Source organism: Oncorhynchus keta, chromosome 19 (assembly GCF_023373465.1).
Source record: "Oncorhynchus keta strain PuntledgeMale-10-30-2019 chromosome 19, Oket_V2, whole genome shotgun sequence".
NCBI lineage: Eukaryota > Metazoa > Chordata > Actinopteri > Salmoniformes > Salmonidae > Oncorhynchus > Oncorhynchus keta.
In genome coordinates this window covers 63,853,309-63,863,695 of record NC_068439.1, presented here as the reverse complement: position 1 = coordinate 63,863,695, position 10,387 = coordinate 63,853,309, and positions in this window count along the sequence as shown.

The window sequence follows — 10,387 nt, the reverse complement described above, 5'->3', positions numbered from 1 at the left end:
AGTCAATGTATTGTCTAAGGCGACAGACAAAAAACGAGGATTCCATTACAATGCCTACAGCTTCCACACGATGTTGCCAGTACTGGCATTTTTTGGCTGCTTTATCCTTGGTTAGATGACGTATAGGCACTTCCTTTCTTGGGGCTCACCGCAGGATGTTATGAAAGTGAAAACATGGAGGTTGATTTCAAGACTTGCTGCTATAGAATACAGATCGCCCGTGATCAATTTGATAGATTATTAACGTTTATTAATACCTAAAGTTGGTTTAGAAAAGTAGTTTGAAGTGATTTGTAAAAGTTTATAGGCAACTTTTGTAATTTTAAAAAGTGACTTTGCGTCTTGTAAAGCGGAATTGTCCTGGATCAGACCGGTCTTCATGAAATGACATTTTGGGTATACAATGACGGATTTAATCGGGAAAAAGACCCAATTGTGATGTTTATGGGACATATAGGAGTGCCAACAGAGAAGCTCGTCAAAGGTAATGAATGTTTTATATTTTATTTCTGTGTTTTGTGTAGCGCCGGCTACCGAAAAATCTGATGTTTAGGTGACTTCTGGTATTTTGGGGGGTGCATGCTATCAGATAATAGCTTGTCATGCTTTCGCTGAAAAGCATTTTACAAATCTGACTTGGTGGCTAGATTCACAACAAGTGTAGCTTTAATTCAGTACCTTGCATGTGTGTTTTAATGAAAGTTTGAGTTTTATCGAAAACTATAGGTGGCGCTCTGAAATTTCCGCTGATTGATGTTCCTGCACTGGGATTACATTCTGCGTCATCCCTAATTAAGGTAAAACTGATGAGAGAGTTAATGTGCTGCACATGACTCAACCCTAGCCTCCTGGCTATATGTAATGGGTGTCATTGAACTGATTTACCTATTTGAAGAGGCTGCATAAAGGAGTTTGTTGGTAGAAAGCAGGTATTTTTCTACATGTATTTATTTGAACTCAAAGGGGCTGTTTTTCTGTAAGAGAAGTGCAGGGTCCTTCTTCTATGCGGATGTTGTATATAAATGTGTATTGTTTGCTCAAGGCCAAATAACAACAAATTGTATTGTCTAGTGAATGAGTGCACAGAGAATGGGCCAGACTTTTAGTCTCGTTACAGTTCGACAACCATTTGTTCAGCTGGTTGAAATGAATTTCAGATACAGCTTTGGAAAAAAAACATGAAATAATGAAGAAACTGTTATTTTATTATATGATCAATGTATCATTTACCTATCTGGCAGCATGTAGCCTAGTGGTTAGAATGATGAATGAAGTAACTGAAAAGTCACTGGTTCGAATCCCCAAGCTGACTAGGTGAAAAATCTGTCCATTAACCCTAATCACTCTGGATAAGAGTGTCTGTTAAATTATGTAAATGTACTGTATATTTGGCTAAAAATAAAGCTACACAAATTGTGTTCTCCTATTTTATCATTCAGATTCGTATAAGCTTTCATTGAACATTAATGTTAGCATTACATTGACTGTCTGTTGTGGTAGGGAAGACGTCTGAATACATTATCCCAGTGAGTACAACAGGTCTCCTCCCTCATCTCCTCAACAAAGCCAGTCCACACCTGGCCATTTCTCAAGACATCACATGTCCAAAAGCCACTGAACCTCATCTGGGCTGCCATAGAGACTGGGGGTGTCCTCACAAAAGCATCACATTGAAATGGATCAGTCATGCTCTAAGCCTGTGTGAGAGAAGAGGAGCATAAAGGAAGCAAATGATTCATTGGACTCAAATGACGTCTCGGACAGACATAGACAAATAGGCTACAGGCAGACACTGAATATAAAACACAGGTCTGAAGGGGTACATCAGAATTATTTTCTAATATCAAGTGGATTTATTAAATGGTTTGTAATAATTTATAGTATAGGAACGGTTGCAGATTTATAGTAAAATGATCTAATTTACTGTTTCAAGATGGGAATAAAAATACTAAACTGCTGACAAGAAAGTTGCTATAATAGAAATATCATTTGTCCCTAAAATGTCTTTCAAAGGCTGAAATTTATCAGGAAAGAAAACTGTAAATATTTAAAAAAAACAACTGTAATCTGAATAGCTTTTATTCAACAAGTTTCCATAAATACAGGAGTCCGCTTACAGTCTAATTAAATGTAGAATAGGCCGCAATCACCTCATACTGATAACAGAAAAAAACACAGACTTCATGCACAACAATCACATCCAGGGAAATTAACACATAGGCCATCACATAAGACAGAGTGTACATACACTCATTAAAACTCATATTTCCTTTCTAATCGCCCCAGTAATGCCTTAAAAGCCACAATCTGTCAAATGTAAGTACCATCCTAGTGGGCCAACTACAAAAACAACGGAGGAAATGCATGAAATGCAGATGTTGTAGGTGTCCTCAGAAAGTCAAGGAAATGCAGTGCATCAATGGAGAACACTTTCACACAGAAAGTGCAGACTACAATGATCAAAAGCATCCTTTATTAGGTGCACATCCAAATTGGCACGGGTGAAACGTCGTTCACAATACGAGAAAAATACTTTCTTGATTTACTCCATCCTTGTGAAAGTGAAAGAAAAGAGTGAGAGAAGAGAGAAGAGGGAGGAGGGAGGAGGGGAATAAGTGGAAAACTCAAGGCTGTGATGTACAGTACAGAATGCGGTGAGGATAAGGTTTTTAAGCCATCTTTGCCAGCTGGAATAAACCATTTTGATCCCAACCCTGGTTTGACATCCACTTGATCAACACATTTAGAGCACTCTCTCTTTAGTTAAGTCTCAATATTTTGCACAGTGAGTTTCTTTACTTCAGAAACTTCCCTTGACCCATAGAGTTTTGAATGTGATGAATCTGTGTAATGTACAATATGTAATAAAGCCACTTGTAACCTATGGCCCATGTATTAGGTGCACATATTTTTGTATTTCACATGTTATTCTGAAATTAGAAAACAAAACAAATTTTAAAAGCTTGTAGCCATAGTAATATAACACATTTCATGCTGAAGTGGTAAAAGGTACTTAGCAATGCTGTCTTACAACAGATTCCCTGAACATGGTACAAGCTCAGCCGGTAGATTAATTGAAGCGCAGTGATGTTTGCTTATTCCATGGCATTGTTGAATACTCGTTTTTGATTGGCTTCAATGGCATTCTGGAGTGTGCATTATTTCCCTTTATACAACGGGTGAGTCTCATCCTGAATGCTGATTGGTTAAAAGCACATTCCAGTGGGTGTCTATTCCACAAGTTACCAATAAATCTACTTTTAAATGCCTATTTACTCTGCTCCATCTGACTGCGCAATCCACTGTCTCATTAGCCCAGCCAGGCAATTTATAAACTTCATGTCCACTATAAAAAGCATCCTAGACATTATCTCAAATTTCTTTTAGACAGACATTTAGTTTTCAACAGCGGTGATTTGTATAAACCTTGCTGTCTATCTCGTCGACATTTGCAACAATGTCTCCAGCTGTCCCATAGTAATGAACATGTAGGGGTTGGGAGTCGGGATGAGACAGACAGGCAGGCAGCATTTCTCAGCCAGTTGAAATCATGGCATCATTTTTATGGATATACACAAAGATATGCAAATTGGAAAAAGGTTACACAAAACAAAGTGTAGCTATTTTGCAGTCTTTTTTTAACCTTTATTTAACTAGGCAAGTCAGTTAAGAACAAATTCTTATTTTCAATGACGGCCTAGGAACAGAATAGTGGGTTAACTGCCTGTTCAGGGGCAGAACGATAGATTTGTACCTTGTCAGCTCAGGGGTTTGAACTTGCAACCTTCCGGTTACTAGTCCAATGCTCTTAACACTAGGCTACCCTGCCACCCCAAACTTCAGTGTTTGAAGTAATTGTATTAGTTGTTGGCTAGCTCCTCTGAACAACAGTGTCCAGACGAGAGAGTACATTTTCTACATTGTTATGGATGTATCCAAATAAATGTCACTAGAAAACAGCTTAAACAAATACAAATACAGCTACTGCTGTTATTATTTTTGACGTTTGACATGACTGTAAATTAGCCCTAGTTGGCTAGCAAGCAAGGGATAAGATCGTTGGCATTGAGTATGGAAATTTAACATTTAGAACGAACGACTGGGTTGCGTCCATAGATACAGAACAAAGTCTGAACGACTGGGTTGCGTCCATAGATACAGAACAAAGTCTGAACGACTGGGTTGCGTCCATAGATACAGAACAAAAGTCTGAACGACTGGGTTGCGTCCATAGATACAGAACAAAAGTCTGAATGACTGGGTTGCGTCCATAGATACAGAACAAAAGTCTGAACGAACGACTGGGTTGCGTCCATAGATACAGAACAAAAGTCTGAACGACTGGGTTGCGTCCATAGATACAGAACAAAAGTCTGAACGAACGACTGGGTTGCGTCCATAGATACAGAACAAAAGTCTGAACGACTGGGTTGCGCCCATAGATACAGAACAAAAGTCTGAACGACTGGGTTGCGTCCATAGATACAGAACAAAAGTCTGAACGACTGGGTTGCGCCCATAGATACAGAACAAAAGTCTGAACGAACGACTGGGTTGCGTCCATAGATACAGAACAAAAGTCTGAACGACTGGGTTGCGCCCATAGATACAGAACAAAAGTCTGAACGACTGGGTTGCGTCCATAGATACAGAACAAAAGTCTGAACGACTGGGTTGCGTCCATAGATACAGAACAAAAGTCTGAACGAACGACTGGGTTGCGTCCATAGATACAGAACAAAAGTCTGAACGACTGGGTTGCGTCCATAGATACAGAACAAAAGTCTGAACGAACGACTGGGTTGCGTCCATAGATACAGAACAAAAGTCTGAACGACTGGGTTGCGTCCATAGATACAGAACAAAAGTCTGAACGACTGGGTTGCGTCCATAGATACAGAACAAAAGTCTGAACGACTGGGTTGCGTCCATAGATACAGAACAAAAGTCTGAACGAACGACTGGGTTGCGTCCATAGATACAGAACAAAAGTCTGAACGACTGGGTTGCGTCCATAGATACAGAACAAAAGTCTGAACGAACGACTGGGTTGCGTCCATAGATACAGAACAAAAGTCTGAACGAACGACTGGGTTGCGTCCATAGATACAGAACAAAAGTCTGAACGACTGGGTTGCGTCCATAGATACAGAACAAAAGTCTGAACGACTGGGTTGCGTCCATAGATACAGAACAAAAGTCTGAACGACTGGGTTGCGTCCATAGATACAGAACAAAAGTCTGAACGAACGACTGGGTTGCGTCCATAGATACAGAACAAAAGTCTGAACGAACGACTGGGTTGCGTCCATAGATACAGAACAAAAGTCTGAACGAACGACTGGGTTGCGTCCATAGATACAGAACAAAAGTCTGAACGACTGGGTTGCGTCCATAGATACAGAACAAAAGTCTGAACGACTGGGTTGCGTCCATAGATACAGAACAAAAGTCTGAACGAACGACTGGGTTGCGTCCATAGATACAGAACAAAAGTCTGAACGAACGACTGGGTTGCGTCCATAGATACAGAACAAAAGTCTGAACGACTGGGTTGCGTCCATAGATACAGAACAAAAGTCTGAACGAACGACTGGGTTGCGTCCATAGATACAGAACAAAAGTCTGAACGACTGGGTTGCGTCCATAGATACAGAACAAAAGTCTGAACGACTGGGTTGCGTCCATAGATACAGAACAAAAGTCTGAACGACTGGGTTGCGTCCATAGATACAGAACAAAAGTCTGAACGACTGGGTTGCGTCCATAGATACAGAACAAAAGTCTGAACGAACGACTGGGTTGCGTCCATAGATACAGAACAAAAGTTTGAACAACTGGGTTGCGTCCATAGATACAGAACAAAAGTCTGAACGACTGGGTTGCGTCCATAGATACAGAACAAAAGTCTGAACGACTGGGTTGCGTCCATAGATACAGAACAAAAGTCTGAACGAACGACTGGGTTGCGTCCATAGATACAGAACAAAAGTCTGAACGACTGGGTTGCGTCCATAGATACAGAACAAAAGTCTGAACGACTGGGCTGCGTCCATAGATACAGAACAACAGTCTGAACGACTGGGTTGCATCCATAGATACAGAACAAAAGTCTGAACGACAGGGTTGCGTCCATAGATACAGAACAAAAGTCTGAACGACTGGGTTGCGTCCATAGATACAGAACAAAAGTCTGAACGAACGACTGGGTTGCGTCCATAGATACAGAACAAAAGTCTGAACGACTGGGTTGCGTCCATAGATACAGAACAAAAGTCTGAACGAACGACTGGGTTGCGTCCATAGATACAGAACAAAAGTCTGAACGACTGGGTTGCGTCCATAGATACAGAACAAAAGTCTGAAAGAACGACTGGGTTGCGTCCATAGATACAGAACAAAAGTCTGAACGACTGGGTTGCGTCCATAGATACAGAACAAAAGTCTGAACGAACGACTGGGTTGCGTCCATAGATACAGAACAAAAGTCTGAACGACTGGGTTGCGTCCATAGATACAGAACAAAAGTCTGAACGACTGGGTTGCGTCCATAGATACAGAACAAAAGTCTGAACGACTGGGTTGCGTCCATAGATACAGAACAAAAGTCTGAACGAACGACTGGGTTGCGTCCATAGATACAGAACAAAAGTCTGAACGACTGGGTTGCGTCCATAGATACAGAACAAAAGTCTGAACGAACGACTGGGTTGCGTCCATAGATACAGAACAAAAGTCTGAACGAACGACTGGGTTGCGTCCATAGATACAGAACAAAAGTCTGAACGACTGGGTTGCGTCCATAGATACAGAACAAAAGTCTGAACGACTGGGTTGCGTCCATAGATACAGAACAAAAGTCTGAACGACTGGGTTGCGTCCATAGATACAGAACAAAAGTCTGAACGAACGACTGGGTTGCGTCCATAGATACAGAACAAAAGTCTGAACGACTGGGTTGCGTCCATAGATACAGAACAAAAGTCTGAACGACTGGGTTGCGTCCATAGATACAGAACAAAAGTCTGAACGACTGGGTTGCGTCCATAGATACAGAACAAAAGTCTGAACGAACGACTGGGTTGCGTCCATAGATACAGAACAAAAGTCTGAACGACTGGGTTGCGTCCATAGATACAGAACAAAAGTCTGAACGAACGACTGGGTTGCGTCCATAGATACAGAACAAAAGTCTGAACGACTGGGTTGCGTCCATAGATACAGAACAAAAGTCTGAACGTCTGGGTTGCGTCCATAGATACAGAACAAAAGTCTGAACGAACGACTGGGTTGCGTCCATAGATACAGAACAAAAGTCTGAACGACTGGGTTGCGTCCATAGATACAGAACAAAAGTCTGAACGAACGACTGGGTTGCGTCCATAGATACAGAACAAAAGTCTGAACGACTGGGTTGCGTCCATAGATACAGAACAAAAGTCTGAACGACTGGGTTGCGTCCATAGATACAGAACAAAAGTCTGAACGACTGGGTTGCGTCCATAGATACAGAACAAAAGTCTGAACGAACGACTGGGTTGCGTCCATAGATACAGAACAAAAGTCTGAACGACTGGGTTGCGTCCATAGATACAGAACAAAAGTCTGAACGAACGACTGGGTTGCGTCCATAGATACAGAACAAAAGTCTGAACGAACGACTGGGTTGCGTCCATAGATACAGAACAAAAGTCTGAACGAACGACTGGGTTGCGTCCATAGATACAGAACAAAAGTCTGAACGACTGGGTTGCATCCATAGATACAGAACAAAAGTCTGAACGAACGACTGGGTTGCGTCCATAGATACAGAACAAAAGTCTGAACGACTGGGTTGCGTCCATAGATACAGAACAAAAGTCTGAACGAACGACTGGGTTGCGTCCATAGATACAGAACAAAAGTCTGAACGACTGGGTTGCGTCCATAGATACAGAACAAAAGTCTGAAAGAACGACTGGGTTGCGTCCATAGATACAGAACAAAAGTCTGAACGACTGGGTTGCGTCCATAGATACAGAACAAAAGTCTGAACGAACGACTGGGTTGCGTCCATAGATACAGAACAAAAGTCTGAACGAACGACTGGGTTGCGTCCATAGATACAGAACAAAAGTCTGAACGAACGACTGGGTTGCGTCCATAGATACAGAACAAAAGTCTGAACGAACGACTGGGTTGCGTCCATAGATACAGAACAAAAGTCTGAACGACTGGGTTGCGTCCATAGATACAGAACAAAAGTCTGAACGACTGGGTTGCGTCCATAGATACAGAACAAAAGTCTGAACGAACGACTGGGTTGCGTCCATAGATACAGAACAAAAGTCTGAACGAACGACTGGGTTGCGTCCATAGATACAGAACAAAAGTCTGAACGAACGACTGGGTTGCGTCCATAGATACAGAACAAAAGTCTGAACGACTGGGTTGCGTCCATAGATACAGAACAAAAGTCTGAACGACTGGGTTGCGTCCATAGATACAGAACAAAAGTCTGAACGACTGGGTTGCGTCCATAGATACAGAACAAAAGTCTGAACGAACGACTGGGTTGCGTCCATAGATACAGAACAAAAGTCTGAACGACTGGGTTGCGTCCATAGATACAGAACAAAAGTCTGAACGAACGACTGGGTTGCGTCCATAGATACAGAACAAAAGTCTGAACGACTGGGTTGCGTCCATAGATACAGAACAAAAGTCTGAACGAACGACTGGGTTGCGTCCATAGATACAGAACAAAAGTCTGAACGACTGGGTTGCGTCCATAGATACAGAACAAAAGTCTGAAAGAACGACTGGGTTGCGTCCATAGATACAGAACAAAAGTCTGAACGACTGGGTTGCGTCCATAGATACAGAACAAAAGTCTGAACGAACGACTGGGTTGCGTCCATAGATACAGAACAAAAGTCTGAACGAACGACTGGGTTGCGTCCATAGATACAGAACAAAAGTCTGAACGACTGGGTTGCGTCCATAGATACAGAACAAAAGTCTGAACGAACGACTGGGTTGCGTCCATAGATACAGAACAAAAGGCTGAACGAACGACTGGGTTGCGTCCATAGATACAGAACAAAAGTCTGAACGACTGGGTTGCGTCCATAGATACAGAACAAAAGTCTGAACGTCTGGGTTGCGTCCATAGATACAGAACAAAAGTCTGAACGACTGGGTTGCGTCCATAGATACAGAACAAAAGTCTGAACGACTGGGTTGCGTCCATAGATACAGAACAAAAGTCTGAACGAACGACTGGGTTGCGTCCATAGATACAGAACAAAAGTCTGAACGATTGGGTTGCGTCCATAGATACAGAACAAAAGTCTGAACGACTGGGTTGCGTCCATAGATACAGAACAAAAGTCTGAACGACTGGGTTGCGTCCATAGATACAGAACAAAAGTCTGAACGAACGACTGGGTTGCGTCCATAGATACAGAACAAAAGTCTGAACGACTGGGTTGCGTCCATAGATACAGAACAAAAGTCTGAACGAACGACTGGGTTGCGTCCATAGATACAGAACAAAAGTCTGAACGAACGACTGGGTTGCGTCCATAGATACAGAACAAAAGTCTGAACGAACGACTGGGTTGCGTCCATAGATACAGAACAAAAGTCTGAACGACTGGGTTGCATCCATAGATACAGAACAAAAGTCTGAACGAACGACTGGGTTGCGTCCATAGATACAGAACAAAAGTCTGAACGACTGGGTTGCGTCCATAGATACAGAACAAAAGTCTGAACGAACGACTGGGTTGCGTCCATAGATACAGAACAAAAGTCTGAACGACTGGGTTGCGTCCATAGATACAGAACAAAAGTCTGAAAGAACGACTGGGTTGCGTCCATAGATACAGAACAAAAGTCTGAACGACTGGGTTGCGTCCATAGATACAGAACAAAAGTCTGAACGAACGACTGGGTTGCGTCCATAGATACAGAACAAAAGTCTGAACGAACGACTGGGTTGCGTCCATAGATACAGAACAAAAGTCTGAACGAACGACTGGGTTGCGTCCATAGATACAGAACAAAAGTCTGAACGAACGACTGGGTTGCGTCCATAGATACAGAACAAAAGTCTGAACGACTGGGTTGCGTCCATAGATACAGAACAAAAGTCTGAACGACTGGGTTGCGTCCATAGATACAGAACAAAAGTCTGAACGACTGGGTTGCGTCCATAGATACAGAACAAAAGTCTGAACGACTGGGTTGCGTCCATAGATACAGAACAAAAGTCTGAACGAACGACTGGGTTGCGTCCATAGATACAGAACAAAAGTCTGAACGACTGGGTTGCGTCCATAGATACAGAACAAAAGTCTGAACGAACGACTGGGTTGCGTCCATAGATACAGAACAAAAGTCT